The sequence below is a fragment of the Sinocyclocheilus grahami genome, unplaced genomic scaffold, assembly GCF_001515645.1.
Source record: "Sinocyclocheilus grahami isolate Dianchi unplaced genomic scaffold, SAMN03320097.WGS_v1.1 scaffold484.1, whole genome shotgun sequence".
Classification (NCBI taxonomy): domain Eukaryota; kingdom Metazoa; phylum Chordata; class Actinopteri; order Cypriniformes; family Cyprinidae; genus Sinocyclocheilus; species Sinocyclocheilus grahami.
This window is the reverse complement of record NW_015505663.1, coordinates 485,632-502,349: the sequence shown is the minus strand read 5'-3', so window position 1 is coordinate 502,349 and position 16,718 is coordinate 485,632.

The window sequence follows — 16,718 nt, the reverse complement described above, 5'->3', positions numbered from 1 at the left end:
AGTCTTTTCAGCTGGTGTATTTTTGGGTTTCAAGCTCTGTTGGATTTTATTTTCAGAGGGTAAATGGGAAATTTTAAGCTCCTCTGACTCGCAGTGCATCTTTAAATACAGCTTAGACCGGACAAAGAGTCGAGAGTAAAACAGTATCCAGTCAAGGATTGTAGATCTGGCTGCTCAGGTATGATCTTGATGCGATATCATACTATGTAGTAAAAGACAGTTTAACTACATTTGCCCTTTAGGTATCATCAACCTTTATCTCACCCAGCTACTCTTTGTTGAGGCAGCACCCTTTAGTATAGTAAGCGACCACAAGCTTGCGGCAATATTTTTCACCATTTTTTTATTTTCAAAAAATGAGGTTCTTAGTTCTTGGACGCATTCTGTATTTTTCCACTCTAGATCCTCAAGTGAACCCCATGAGTGTAAAAGAGAAACGTTTTGTCATATTGCATCTGCTGACATAAAACTGCACCTAGTAAATCTGGAGGAGAAATACATATTCGATCAAATCCCTTTTTTCCTCCACTGTTACACTTAATGATGACTAGAAGCAGCATTTCTGACATCTTTGGGTGTTTATCCGTCTTTTGTGCTTTGAATAACAGGATTAACAAGTCCTCTTCTCTGAAATTCAAATCTGTAGTGGTTGCCATGGCATCTTGATGACCAGTCAACAAACATAGTAGCCAATTTAACCATTCCCCTGTTCTCTCTCTCTCTCTTTTTGTTGTGGAAAGTTCCAACCACCCTTTTCTCCACCCTTCTCTAATGGCACCCTTGAGAAGATGGACACCCATAAAGGTCTTCCATGAGGTCAGTTATCTTCAGAATCAAGACACTGCAGAATGAGAGAGAAGTTAGAATCTCTGGTCACACTGGATCTCAAGTCATTATTGGATGTCCCCGCTGTCACATTTAAGTCAAACGTGAACTTCTGATGTTCACCACCTACTTCATAAGACTGCTCTTTGTTTTGAGGGCTGGATCATTAATGACTCGCCATTAGAAAATCATGTAGGACTGTCTCTGTATTTAGATACAGTATGGTTGTAGGTCAGACAGAAATGTCAACTAACATCTGATGCGCTACCAGTACTATGTTGTTAAAATAATCTGGTAAAGTCCCGATACCCCAATCAGATCTTGAGTTTTGTGGATTTTAGTCCATGTCTATAAGCTTTAAAAATATATATCTTTTAGCTATCTGCACATTTAAAATGTACAGTTCTTTTTTGGCAAAAACTGATTAATTTTGCATTTCAAATTTTTGTCCAGTCAAATGCTGTCTATAATAAGACTATCCTGTCCTCATACCAGCTGCTTCTGATTAGAAATGGGAAGCAGCAAATCATAGTTTGCGGCCATGGCATAAACTAAAGTCTGTTGGCTAAAAGGGATGAGTTAATGTAATAAGGCATTGCAATAGTGAAAAAGTAAATTCAAGGATAGGATTAAATATAATTGTACTTCATTCAACATTGAAAAGAATTGCAAAAAATTATGCATTCCAGAATACAGCCCAATCCACAGTAATCATATTTTACCCAGTGCTTATGTGTGTGCTGTACATTTTTACATTTTACTGTTATGCCATTACTTTAGCAACATGCTAACGACCAACTGTCCAAGTGCAACAGCCAGTTTCTTGAAGTGAAAATCCCATTGATTGACTGATTTTGAGAGATAATTTACAAACCTTTAAAGATTATGTGGTTGTTAATCCATGGTATATGCTTTGGTTCAATCATCAGCCCACATCATTTCAACTTGTTTTTTTAAATAATCATTTTCAGCAGCCGAATTGCCTGTGCTACATTACCCATGACTCTGTAGAGAAATCCCCAATTAAAGAATCTTGCCAAAAGAACACTTTAGTGCCCGCTCACTCCCATGAAGTACTGCGAATGGTGTGGAGTCAACTACTAAAATATTTGTATGCAAATATGCATATTTTGCAATTAAATCTTAATATCAACCGTTTTACATTTCTCCATTTTTTTTTTTGCAAGGCTTTCCCTCATTAAAACTGTTAAGTACACAGTCTTTTTTTTCCAGCTTTTTGAATACTTTTTTGTTTCATATCAAAGTTTGCAATTTTGTGATTCACCTCCAAGCTGGTTGATTTTGTTTATGGCTTAGAACTCTTAAATATATATATATTTTAAATTCCAATGGGGGGAAAAAATGAATGGGGAAAATACTTCTGGAACCAAGGCTGTTAAAAAGTGGCACTCTATTGGAATCAATTTCTAATTAGAATTTGTATTCCATGTGGTGTGTGAAGTTGTTACTTATTTAGAGCATTCCAAAATGTTGCCTATGTAGACTGCGAGGCCGTTCACTAGATTTAGTAACAGAGCTTATATTTTTCAGTGATGAAGCAGCAGATAAAGGCCCAGTACTTGTATGGTTTACCTCACAAAATTTGGCTGTGCACAGAGACTTGCCCCCATTTGCCCCGCACCGCTCACAAGAACAGTAATCTTATCTGGGCCTCTGGTCTCCTGTGGTCTGCTTGCACGCAGAGCGAGCCTGTTTCTGCTAAATGCACTTCCCCTAGTTTGGGGAAAAATCTGACTCCTCCAGTCAGCGTTGCATGACTCCTAGGTTTACTGTCTGTTATTTGCTTGGTTTAATGCAGGTGTGTGCTCCAAGTGTAATCATAAAATAATTTAGAGTCTCCTCTCTGTCTGCAACCTTGGCCCAGATGGAAGAGTGTCATGATAATAACAGCCAGCAAATATTTTGTCAGTTGTAAACTGGAATCATTAGGACGATACGCAGCTTTTCTGTTAATGGGTGCTATCCCCATTTTTAAATATGATAGGGAAAACCTTTTGTTTCTTTGGGCTGTAGTGGCGGTGAAACATTCCGGATTGATCCACAAAGATTTATTATTAATAATTCTGTTGAATGAAAGCATGTGCAGGACACATGTAGAATCCCACAACTGTAGCTGTAGATTACTCTGTGTAAAGTGCAAAATGTGCATCTGCAGTGGAACATGTACCATAAAAAGATGTGCTTACACTCTGCAAACAAACAAACTCAGGAGCCTTCAGATGCATTTACCAGCCAAGGACAGAAAGGCTCAAAAAGCTTTATTTTACATCCAACCCACGTTCTGCATCAAAGTATATTTAAAGGGAATCAAAGGGTATTTGCACAGGAATCACAATGTAATACCGTTGATCATTTTCTTGCACGTCTACCAAAAAAACAAGACATGCTGATTAACAGCAACAGCTGAAGGTTGCTCTAATGTGGTAATTCATTTCCACAATGAAATCTGCAGAGCCCTACGCTGTTCCTAAAAAATTTAATTCATTTTGTAATCGGAGTGTGACTTCCAGAATTGAAATAAAACTGAATCATAAAAGGTTACTGGCCCACATGTTTTTAATAATAATAATAATTGTATTACTTTATTTAGAGTTAGCAAACTATGCTGGGTCTGTCTGCCTAACCCCTTTGTGTCATGTGCATGAGTATGGCCTAATTCAGGTTTTATCACTTGCACATGCTGTCAGTGAACTGGCACAAGGCCAGTGTTTTACACATCTATATGCCATTAATGTGCTAGTCTAATGATAAGGATTTTATGGCTAACATCCTGGTTCTTTGCCCAGTTTCTGTTCCAGTTACCACGTCAGCATAATAAAATTCGCTGAGATCTAATCTCTGTCACGTATAATAGATCTGAGCAAGCACTTGTGTTTGCAAATGATCTCTTCAGAGAGACGTTTTTTTGAAGCTGGCATTCTTTATAAGTATACTGAAAGAAATTAAATGCTTTTATACGAATACTGTTTTACAATATTATCAGTCTGACATGAGTCAAATAGATCCCATATCAGTACAAGCACATCAGATGTGATTGGGTAACAGTTTATTTTACAGTGTTCATGTTACATGTATTACAAAGGGCTGTCCATTTAAGGTGTAATGCCAAGCTCATGGTGTGAGGTGCTAAAAACGGTGAGACCTGACCCATTAACCACCGTCTGTGTTGTATTAGGATTGCTAAAGTGTAATAGACGTATTGTGTCAAGTCAGGTCTGTCTGCATCACAACTTTTTTTGTTTTATTTTGTGTTTTCCTGGTGACTGAGGTGTAATGTAGCTAGCTATATAAATTACACTGAAAGTACAGCATATGGTAGTTTTAGGGGGCGTCCCACGGCAAACAGATTTGAAGAAGTCAAAGGTTTGTTCTGAAGCGTGGTGAAAGCATAAGGAGGAAGGAACAGTGGAATCAAAAAGTACTACCTGAGGCTGTGTACCTACAGTAAATAACTTTACTGGCTCAGTGACAGTGACGCGCTGCACCATGCAAACCATAATTATGCTTTTAAAATGACAGAAAAAAAACAACAGGACCAAGTAATAAGAGTAGAGCCATATTTTTAAATCTAACGGCAACAATTTTATACCTAATATGATACCAGTATTGAAAATGACAGCCACTGAAAAAAAAAAGAATTACAAAGAATTAGTATTTGTACAAAGTATCTGGACATATTAAGCCAGATTATATATCAGTGATGGCCAATGTCATTGGTTCTTGGTGGTTTTGTTACCAAAAGTGACAAATATTCTTTGAATGGCGACTTATAGTCAGTCTGGTTATAAGTAATGGGCACTTTTATGATGCTTTTATGGAACTTGGTGTCATTTCTGGAGCTTGACAGCCCCATCACCATTTTTTATTTATTATACGAAAAAGAGCAGCATGAACATCCTGCTTAACATCTCCTTTTTGTGACTGAATTTTTATTTTTGGGTGAATTAACACGCTTAATTAAATTATTAAAGCCTTTTAGACTCATTCTGGTCTCAGGATCTGCACCAGATGCTAGGAAATTTTCTTTAGAGAAAAGGGAGACAAATAGCAAAATGAAACACCCCCTCCCTGCCATTTTACTCAGTTTTTCCCTCTCTTCTTTGTTTTTCTCTCTCTGCTTGTATCTCTCTTCACGTGAGGTTCCAGTCAGCCTGCTGCAATGCCGCTTAATTGAATTAGTGGGAGTTTATAAGCTGCTCTTGAGCCCACTGAAAGAGACCCTCCATAAACAGGAACACTGCTCTTTCATCTGATGCTTTTTTGGAATATTCTTGTCCCCCATATCGCCCCGGGCTTTGGCCGGACCCTCAGCACAAAGTCTGCTGCCTGTCTCTAATTTAGCTCTTCAAAAACCAGGGAAAAAGCCAAGAGCAGGCAGAGTCAGCTGTATGGGGAACGCAAATTCATCTGTTCGACTCAACACAATCCAGATATCAAAAGGAGACAAGGCTTTGGTTTTGACGGTTTGGTACGGAGAGCTCTGCAGCGTGTTTGGCACCAAAGGGCCGCATCCCTGCTGACACAGAGAAAACTGTGGACATAAAATCAAAGCAGCCAAACAGACCCTCTTATGTTGTGTTTTGAAATGTTGTGTGATTTATTTTTCTTTGTAAGCAAGGCCTCTTTACTCCCCTCTTGTCTTTCACCCCATCTACATCGCTTCAGTTATGTTTGTTTGCTTAGCACCCTCCCCTTGAAGTCTTTTCAGCTGGTGTATTTTTGGGTTTCAAGCTCTGTTGGATTTTATTTTCAGAGGGTAAATGGGAAATTTTAAGCTCCTCTGACTCGCAGTGCATCTTTAAATACAGCTTAGACCGGACAAAGAGTCGAGAGTAAAACAGTATCCAGTCAAGGATTGTAGATCTGGCTGCTCAGGTATGATCTTGATGCGATATCATACTATGTAGTAAAAGACAGTTTAACTACATTTGCCCTTTAGGTATCATCAACCTTTATCTCACCCAGCTACTCTTTGTTGAGGCAGCACCCTTTAGTATAGTAAGCGACCACAAGCTTGCGGCAATATTTTTCACCATTTTTTTATTTTCAAAAAATGAGGTTCTTAGTTCTTGGACGCATTCTGTATTTTTCCACTCTAGATCCTCAAGTGAACCCCATGAGTGTAAAAGAGAAACGTTTTGTCATATTGCATCTGCTGACATAAAACTGCACCTAGTAAATCTGGAGGAGAAATACATATTCGATCAAATCCCTTTTTTCCTCCACTGTTACACTTAAGAAGGTGATGGATAATACTGTATGCAAGATAAAAATGTCGGTCTTGACAAATAGTACCAGCTGTAATGGCCATTATTTTATTTGCCACTGGTCACATGACAAAGCTGAGCTACAGTTGCCTTCCCCGAGTATTCATAAAACAGTAGGCAAAACGCACCCAGGTGAACTACTACTTCTTTTGAGATTCTTTACTATTCCATGAGACCATGGGAGAGGAGTTAGGAATGGCAATGCAGTGACGCAGCTGACAGCATAAGACAACACAGCAGATTTTTTTTTCGTTTCATTCAGATTTAATTCGTATAGACATATTCATACTATATAGAACATATATTTTTTTAATGTTTTTGAAGTTTGTTCCTTGTTGCTCAGACTGTGTGAAATTTTGGACGCACATATAGGCCTAATCTGTTATATTGTTATATTGACAGTGAATTGGTACAATTTCAGTTGGAATAAAGCATCATGCCATTTAAAAAAAACTGAATTATTACTTTAAGCTGACTGAAATTCAACTTTTAAAATTGATGTAAATGCACTTAATTGAAGTTTTTAAAATAATATAATAAAAAGAAAACAGATAGAATAGAAAAAGAAAACAAGCAGCAAATGAATAGAGTGCAAGTCTAAAAGGGACAAGTGTTTTTTTTAAAGAATAGAATTAGAATAGTGAGTGCTAGAGTTAGAGGGTCAAATAAAGATGGAAGAGATGTGTTTTTAGCCGATTCTTGAAGATGGCTAAGGACTCAGATTGAGTTGGGCAGGTCATTTTTCATTCAGATTTAATTCGTATAGACATATTCATACTATATAGAACATATTTTTTTTTTATGTTTTTGAAGTTTGTTCCTTGTTGCTCAGACTGTGTGAAATTTTGGACGCACATATAGGCCTAATCTGTTATATTGTTATATTGACAGTGAATTGGTACAATTTCAGTTGGAATAAAGCATCATGCCATTTTAAAAAAAACTGAATTATTACTTTAAGCTGACTGAAATTCAACTTTTAAAATTGATGTAAATGCACTTAATTGAAGTTTTTAAAATAATATAATAAAAAGAAAACAGATAGAATAGAAAAAGAAAACAAGCAGCAAATGAATAGAGTGCAAGTCTAAAAGGGACAAGTGTTTTTTTTAAAGAATAGAATTAGAATAGTGAGTGCTAGAGTTAGAGGGTCAAATAAAGATGGAAGAGATGTGTTTTTAGCCGATTCTTGAAGATGGCTAAGGACTCAGATTGAGTTGGGCAGGTCATTCCACCAGGAGGGAACATTTAATTTAAAAGTCTGTAAAAGTGATTTTGTGCTTTTTTGGGATGGCACAATCAAGCGACGTTCACTTGCAGAACGCAAGCTTCTAGAGGGCACACAAGTCTGAAGTAATGAATTTAGGTAAAGGGGTGCAGAGCCAATGGTGGTTTTGTAGGCAAACATCAATGCCTTGAATTTTATGTGAGCAGCTACTGGTAGCCAGTGCAAATTGATAAACAGAGGTGTGACGTGCATTCTTTTTGGCTCATTAAAAATGTATCTTGCTGCCGCATTCTGGATTAATTGTAAAGGTTTGCATGCACATTTATTAAACTGGTATTTAATTTTGGCTCATTTGTTCATGCTTTCAACAGCCAAAAAGGTTCAAGTGCCCTTATGTCTGTGTACCACATTTTGAATGTTTAAATGCGTTCCTCCAAATGTTGCTTGAAAATCAGTGCATAATATGGAAAAAGTCTATAGAAGCCATCTGGCCTGGTTGTAACCCAAAGCAAGCCTTCGTTGATTCATGGCTTTATACAAGAATGAGAAACAGTCACTGTATCAACAAGCAGTTATTTAATTTCATGTGAATTTTTCAGAAGTGAATTTGGTTGCAGAATGCAGTAACCGTATTTATCAGAAGTGTATATAGTACATGGACTATTGCACTACTGTTACTAACTGTTGTACTTTAGTTGAACTTTCACTCTGTGGTATTTCAGCTCAGGAACAAGCAGCAAAGAATTTTGCATCATCATGAAAATGTGGGATAAAGTATAAAGTTTTGATGAAAGTCTGATTTAGGCCAGCGCTTGGAAATATGATGGCACTTTTCCCTTTTACTTCTAAAAGTAGGGGGGGGGGGGACATTTGCAATTTTCTCTGGTGTGAAACATCCAAAAGAAACAATGGCCTCCCTGGGCGACAACAAGCCTCTTCAAAGGTCATGTGGTTCACCTCAGACTGTGATAGGATGAGAGGGTGGAAGGTAATTGGCCGTCCATCACTCAGCCTTTTTGCCACAGTCTCTCTGAACAAGTGCAAACATGTCCGTAAACAAAGGCAACAAAGCCCAGGCTTGTCCAGCGTAGAGATCCTGGAGAGTTGATTGATCGCCTTCCTGTTGTTGTGTTGTTTGTGTAAGACCGAGGAATTTTTATGTGGCATTTGTAATTATTAGTATCACCGCTCGTCGGATCCAGTGTCACGATTTTGCGGTTCCAAATGATAATGATATTTCATTTGCAACCATAATAGTGGAGATTAGACATATCGGATTAAGCCTCCATGTGTTTCCTGAGGTCAAGATTCAGTAGTCAGAGAGAAACAAGAACTAAACATTTCAAAAGAAGGTATGATTCATATCGAGAGAAACGGAGTGGGTTGAATTGGAGAGCTAGGTGAACTTCATGCTTTCACTTGATATGCGCAAGGTTTTTCTAGTGCCTGAGTTTTGACATTTGAGGCTGTTGGCGTTTAGTCTGAAGGTTTTTTTTTCCCTCTTCCTCTCTTTTTCTCCCTCTCTCTCTTTCATAATGAGTTTGCTTCTCTATCTGCCAATGCCAAGACATTCCACAAGCTGGTAGTATTTTTGTTCCTTTGGCAGCTAACCCCATGTTCTTCCACGCAATGAAAAGGGAGACTGTGGTTTCATATATCTGGTCTCTATTCAGGGACATTCATCTATTTACTCAGCCAGGCCGCAGAGAAAAAAAACACCTCTATTTGCTATATGAATCCTGCTCTCAAGCCCTGAATGACATTAGCAAGAAGACATTGTGGCTGAACCATAATTACAAATCGTTATCACCCCAGCCCACAGATAAGGTAGATTTCAGAGTGGAATGCCTTCGTGATTCTGACACACGCTACGGTTGCGGATCTCCTCTCGTACAGTCTGATATTCCAGGGATGTTGTCAGGAATACAGTCCCCTTCACATCCAAAAGAGGGCAGCACTCCATATTGGAGACTCGTCACAGCATCCGCTCAGGTCAAAGAAATGTGAAATTCTGACTTGAGTGATCTGATGTTTGAAATCATTGTCTTTTACAGGATATATTCAAATCAATATATATTCATATATTATAAAACAAAAATGAATTTATTAATGTGCCCAAATACACCGGAAGTGCTTTCAAGAAGCAATCTCAAAGTCAATGAGTATGAACCATGCAAAACTCGTTGCCGCAATGTTAGGCCATTACATTTCATTATAAGGGTGTTGCAATGCAGTTGCTAGGGTGTCTTGGGTGGTTGCTAGATTGTTAGCCTGCTATCTGGTTCTTTATTTGCATCAATGGAAACTTTTAGCACAGGAGAGAAAAAGCAAAGTGGAAAAAGTTATTTTTTCTTCCCAATGATTTTGTTTTTGATCACTTTATGAAGCACAACTTGAAGTATCTTTCAAGTTCATATCACACATGTTGCAATGTGAGCAATAGTAATAGTGAGACTTTTCTTACAATAGTTCTTGTTGGATTTTTAGTGACGTGGCAGAGTGCACTTGTCTTGGTATGTTTTGGTTTCTGGAAATGCAAATATTTACAAAGCGAATATGTATTTAGAAAGCCTTGAAGATATTTGAAGTTAAACACACCACACCCATGCTTGCAGGCCTTTTGTTATATATCATTATTGATATATAATATCATGTTATATATCATTAGGCTGTAAAATGTAAAATGCCTGAACACACATTCTCTCAAACAAGTTTAGTAGTAAATATGATAGAGCAGGTCTAGTCAGTTTGATATGATGTCTTTCTACAAATATGCCGTATGTGTGTGCCATACACAAGTGCGTCTTTTCCTAACACTGTTATTAGTGCCCTCTAAACATTCTCCACATCAAAGCTGAAATGGCAGTCAAAATTACACCGGTATTTTAGCAATATTTAAATTGAGAGAGAGAGAGATGTTAGTGCCTTTATTCATTTTGAATGAATATGCTCTGATGTTCTTGATTTTCGTTCTTTGATTTTGTTTTATTGAAGTTTTTATGGCCTGTATATTTTATTAAAATAACTAAAAAGTTTAAACAGATGTACCTACATTAAATAATTAATTTACTTTTGAAATATATAAAAGGCAATGATATGCCCAATAATCCAATAATCAGCTAATTGATTACCGAGGCTTTGTTTTTTTTTGTTCATTTTTAGTGTCTGTGATTTAATGTGCTTTAGGTTTTAGACAAACCCCTTTCAGAGAAGTTGTGTCTTTAGCCTTTTAAAGTATAGCCACTGCAGTTATGTTTGCACTGATGTGTTTGCTTACTTTTCTCAAGCATTTCATGCCATGAGCACCACGTAATGACACAAATGATGTAGATTATGATTAATTTGTATTCAAAACATTACTTTATAACTGTACAATTTTTAAAAACTTGTCTTGGGACTATTGCATTTGTTTATGAGCACAAGAATGCATATTTTCCAAATGCATCTATGAAATGTCCTATTGGTGTCAAATGAACCTGTAACCTGCCTAATTATATAAAACATAAAACATATAAAAACATTCATAGACGGTGATTATCATTCTCATTTTATCATTCAGCTGGCCGTTGCAAAGTGCTGTTGACATTTGCACTGTGGTTTTGCAGTGAGACAGACATCAGTGGTTTCTGTTAGGTGTAGGTGTTTGCCAGCCTTTGCAGACTTGTCTGCGGCTGCCGTAGGCGAAGGGCTTCTGTGATTGGAGATGTGTCTGCATTTTAAAAGACTCCTTGTGTGTTTGTGCAGCAAGCAGAGTAATCAGATAACCCAAGGCAAAGTTGTTCTTTTTATGCCGATCTGGAGCCAAATAGTCCTACTCTTTTGCCGATCCAACGCTGTGCTTAAAAGGGACCAGTTATCTTCAAACAAGATTTGAAGGGACAAGGTACAGGCAGCAGGCTGAGGGGCTTCTGGGATGTGGATCAATTCTAAACTAGTAGTTAAAACAGCGTACACATAAATAAATATTTAAATATATAATCAATAGTTTGGCATTCCTCATATCATTCCAAATCCATCAAAACACAAAGTGCCTAGAGACTGTCGAGCTTCAAAAAAGCACCATAAAAGTAGTTCAGTGGAATTATTATTCAGTGAAATTCAGTTATTTAGTGAAAATCTCCTTTGCTGTAGCTCTGAAATGTCATTTATGAGATTTAATGTTAAATATGAGAACTGAAGAAATTGTACATTATTAATGCCAGACTTGTATTGACACATTTGAAGTATGTATTTGAATATATGCAGATGTAGATACCTGTAGCAGTAGAGAAAATTGGCAGTGTACATTTTTGGGTCTGTTTAAGACCGTTTTATAGTGCTTTTGTAAATTTTTTTTTTAAAGCTTGACAGCCGCCATTCACTTACATTCTATGTAAAGGAGCAGCGTGGACATTTTGCTAAATATCTCCACTGTAGAAAAAGCCTTATGGGTTTGGAACGACATTAGGGTAGGTAAATGATTTTCTTTTTCGGGCGAACTATTCATTTAAGTATGTTTATTCTACATCTCTCTTTACTCCTACTTGTGGCATTTTACAGAGCTGGCATTCAGCGTTTCAGTTCACCCTGCGTAGGAGGCTGCAGTAAAGTGTTAAGTTAATTAGCACATGTGCTGTTCAAACTAGAACGCGAATCTTGAGCTACTGAACTTGCATTGTTTCAAATTGCATAAAGGAGCAAAAGACCCGAAGTTTAGCTAATAGCTTCTATTTTGAGCACAACACTTAATTTGAGAGTCAGTGGAGAGACATAGGATGTCTAAACTAGATTTCACGCAAGGTTACGAAGTACTGTGCTGATGAGAGTGTAATCGGGTGCTTTTGTTAGTGACTTCTGGTGTGATATTTGTTAAATATTAGTGTAGTTACAAATTCATCTGACCTGACCTCTCACCTGAAAGCTTTCTCTTGGTTTCACCAACGTTAACTGAATTGGTGAGAACCAATGTGAAATCAGTAAACCTTGTTGACAGACAAGATCAGCTTGAGGGCCTGAGGTTTGAGAGGCCCTCTGGGAAAAATAATAATAATAATAATAAAATTCGAATGATCCAGCTGCTATTTTTTTTTGTGCTGTAGCTGTAAAAATGTGTTTATTTTTATTTATAAAGATTGTATATATTTATTTCTTTGTTTATAAAGGGTGTGAAGTAAATAGTCATTTATTGGGTTGTTTACTTATAAAGGGTGTTGAGAGTATGAATGGATTTATTTATTATTTATTTATTTATTTGAAGCAAAAAAACAATACAGCATGGCAACATTAATCAAAGCATTAATTAGTCAAAGTTTTATTAGCTACATCTGTGATATCTTGTTTTCCTTTTTTAAATGAATAATTGTGAAAACAGAAAACAGAATCTTTTGTACTTATTTAGTCTCTGTTGCAAATATACAGTGGGTACGGAAACTTAAATTTTTCACTCTTTGTTATATTATAGCCATTTGCTAAAATCATTTAAGTTATTTTTTTTTCCTCATTAATGTACACACAGCACCCCATATTGACAGAAAAACACAGAATTGTTGACATTTTTGCAGATTTATTAAAAAAGAAAAACTGAAATATCACATGGTCCTAAGTATTCAGACCCTTTGCTGTGACACTCATATATTTAACTCAGGGGCTGTCCATTTCTTCTGATCATCCTTGAGAGGGTTCTACGCCTGCATTTGAGTCCAGCTGTGTTTGATTATACTGACTGGACTTGATTAGGAAAGCCACACAACTGTCTATATAAGACCTTACAGCTCACAGTCCATGTCAGAGCAAATGAGAATCATGAAGTCAAAGGAACTGCCTGAAGAGCTCAGAGACAGAATTGTGGCAAGGCACAGATCTGGCCAAGGTTACAAAAAAAATTCTGCTGCACTTAAGGTTCCCAAGAGCACAGTGATAAAAAACTTAAATGATTCCATTGCATAAATACTCATACCCTTATCTGGGACAGTTGAAATTTAGCTCAGGAGCATTCATTTTACTTGTAGATATTACTACACTTCAAGTGAAGTTAACCTGTGGCAAATTCAATTGAATGGGTATGATTTGGAAAGGCACACACGTCTTAATTAAAGGTCTAACAGCTGATAATGCATATCAGAGCAAAAACCAAGCCCTGGGGTAAAAAAAAACTGCCTGTAGAACTCAGAAACAGGTTTGTGTCAAACCACACATCTGTGGAAGACTTCAGAAAAAAATTCTGCTTCATTGAAGGGTCGCAGAAGAATGTAGTCTCTGTTACCCTTAATGGAAGCCTGGCCAAACTGAGCAATTGATGGAGAAGGGCTTTGGTTAATGTGGTGAACAAGAACCTGATGGTCACTCTAGTTGAGCTCCATGATCATATGTGGAGATAGGAGATACCATCCCAAAAGTAAAGTGTGCTGGTAGCAGCCTCATGCTGTGGGGCTGTTTTTTAGCGGCAGGGACTGAGGGACTCGTCAGAGTAGAAGAAACGCTCAATGCACCAAAATATTGAGAGAGCCTTAATGAAAACCCAGTCCAGAGCATTCAGAACCTCAGACTGGGCAGAAGGTTCACCTTCCAACAGGACAATGACCCTAAGCACACATATATTTTTTATAGACAACTGTGTGAATGGCCTTGAGTGGCCCAGCCACAGCCTGGGATTGAACCCAATCAAATATTTCTGGAGAAACCTGAAAATGTGCGTCTGCCCCCATCCAACCTGACAGAGCTTGAGAGGTGAAGAGAAGAATGGCAGATAATTGCCAAATGATGATGAGAAAAGCTTGTCGCATCAAAAAAAAGGCTTGAGGCTGTAAAGGTGCTTCAGCTAAATATATAGTTATATGAATACTTATGCAATGTACTTATTTCAGTTGTTTTTATTTTTAATACATTTACAAAGTTGACAATTCTGTTCAAAGCAGAACTGTTCGTCTCTGAACAACACACAGCGGCATTTCATTTCTTAATGCACGTTTTAACGAATTGGGTGAACCATATAGCACGATGAACCATTGGCCATAGGCGCGTTGGATTTGAAGCGGCGCTGCACAGACCGATAGGTGTATGACATGAAAGTACCGATTCAAAAGCATAAGGAGTCGTCTGTTCTCTATAGCTCTTGCACACACCGATCGGTCTGATGGGGATGACAGTAGCCCCTTATTGCAGAACCCAAGATCCAGGGGGCGTGGTTGGATCCACATCTAGGAGGTGGAGATTGGTAGGTGTAGTTCATCATGTTAACATATGAACACGTTTCACAACATTTGACAGCCAGAAAGTGTCCAAGACTTTTTGTCTTCATTTTCAACAATATATCTACTTTGTTTGTGATGCGTTTTGATGGCGGAAAAGTGTGCCTGTGCTATATTTGATATATTTTTTTCATTATTTCTAAAGTGTCCAAATATTTTTTGGGTATAATATATATTTATTACTATGATTCAAACTCTTTTGAGGCACAGCACAACTGTAGGCAGGCGTACAACTGGCAGAGATGGTCAGCTTACTCCACTTCTGACCTTGAGTTGTGCATCTCCCTGCACCTCATAAAGGGGAGGATGATGATATCACGGCACAAAACAAATGACTGCCAGAGATGACCTCACGTACCGTAGGATGCTGAAGATTGAGTGGTGGTTCGCTCTTGTCTTCACCACCCTCTATTTACACTCGCGAGTAATTACAGAGTCCCGGTCTCTGAGATCAGCTCTTAGATATGTGCGGAGCCGCAATCTCAAATCTCAACTCCTGCAACAATAAGGTGCAGAGCGGCCAAACTCCCCTCCAGCTCTGTCAAACTAACACCACATTTCCAGGACAAAATTAGCTGAAGGCTAACTTAACAACCTTGCAGATAATGAGAGGAGAAGGATCGTAAAACCAGAAAATGTTTACAGCTGGCCCTATTAATAGATATTTTGCACAGCTCCTCACATGACCTCATATTTGGCCTTCCTGTTGGGAATGAAACCTTTGTGAATCTCAATCTTATTTTGGAAATGCGAAGTACCATCTGTTTTGCATTGTTATTAATTTGAGTGAGTTTTATGAGCCTCAGTGTGCTTTTTTTCATTCCTCGGCCTCTCTTTGCCCAGCAGTCATGTGTTTTGGCTTTCCTCTGCTCAGCTAGAAACCTGCATCGGCCAGTCAGAGAAACAACCTCTGGCGAATAGTCAGTCTTAGTTGGCCCAAAATGTGTCCAAAAGTAGGATGTAAACAGTCACGTTTGCCAGCATTTGTGTGTGTGTGTGTGTGTGTTCTGCCTCTCAAAGCTCAACGTCGTGCTGTGAACTTCACATGCATGTGTCTTTTTGGTTTGCTCTCAATGTTGTACTCTTGGGGTCAACCAATTTTTTCCCCTCCCTCATGCATTCACTCTCTTTATCTGTAATGATCAACTGGCTTTCATTTCTTTTATCTCATCCCATCTTTTTACAGGCAAAAATGGAACGGGGGGAGAAAAAATAATTAGTGCTGATCACATCACCATAGTGCTTTGCTTGTATAGACCTATTTAAAAGAAATGATGTGAACAAAGTACAAAATATGTGAAAATAATGTGTGTGTGTTCGGAGCCCCTAAAGGGACATGCAGTAATCCATGAAGCCAGTGGTTCTCAAACCTTTTACAATGGCGTACCTCCAAGGGCATTTAGCCTAACATTCTTCTGAGTACCCCCACTTAGAACGCAGTCACACCTTTTCCATTAAGGGATTTACAGGGGCATTTGTACTGTTATAGAGGCAAAGTTTTTCTAGCCTTATTAATTGTATGTCATGTTTTATGTCATATTCTTGACATCCCATTAAGTGTATTATTAATATAATCAATAAAGCAATAGGCTAAATGATGGCAAAACGAAGTGATGCTTGTAGATTCAAAATTAAAATTGCCAGTAGGTGGCGGCAAGTCACTGTCTAATGAGCAAGGCGAAGCATTCATTCATTCATTCATTCAGTAATGAAGCAAATGGTTGTAGTTACGAAAGGGTTATTAATCGTTACTGACTCTCCGAATCATTCAAAGCTGCAGATTCATTCACTAACAAAACACCGCTGTTGCTTGGAGATGCACACCAGTTCTGTTGCGGATTTTGTTGGAACTATTATGTCGTTGTAAAATATAACAAACAATATTGACAATACTGTGTTTAAAATGTAGGCTACATTAAAATGTACACTTAAAATTGCCTTTTTTGTTAAACTGTTATATAGAATCAATGTCACAGTCTTTTGGACATTCAGGGAAAATTGCCTTATAGGTTCCAGAGCGAAATAAAAAAGTAACAGTGTTCGCTTTATAAAATTTGTCTAATAATCTTTTATATTATTGAATCTTCAAACTGCTAACACTTTGCAGTTTTGAATTATGCCCTACTGTAAGTGACGGAGTACTATTTTATG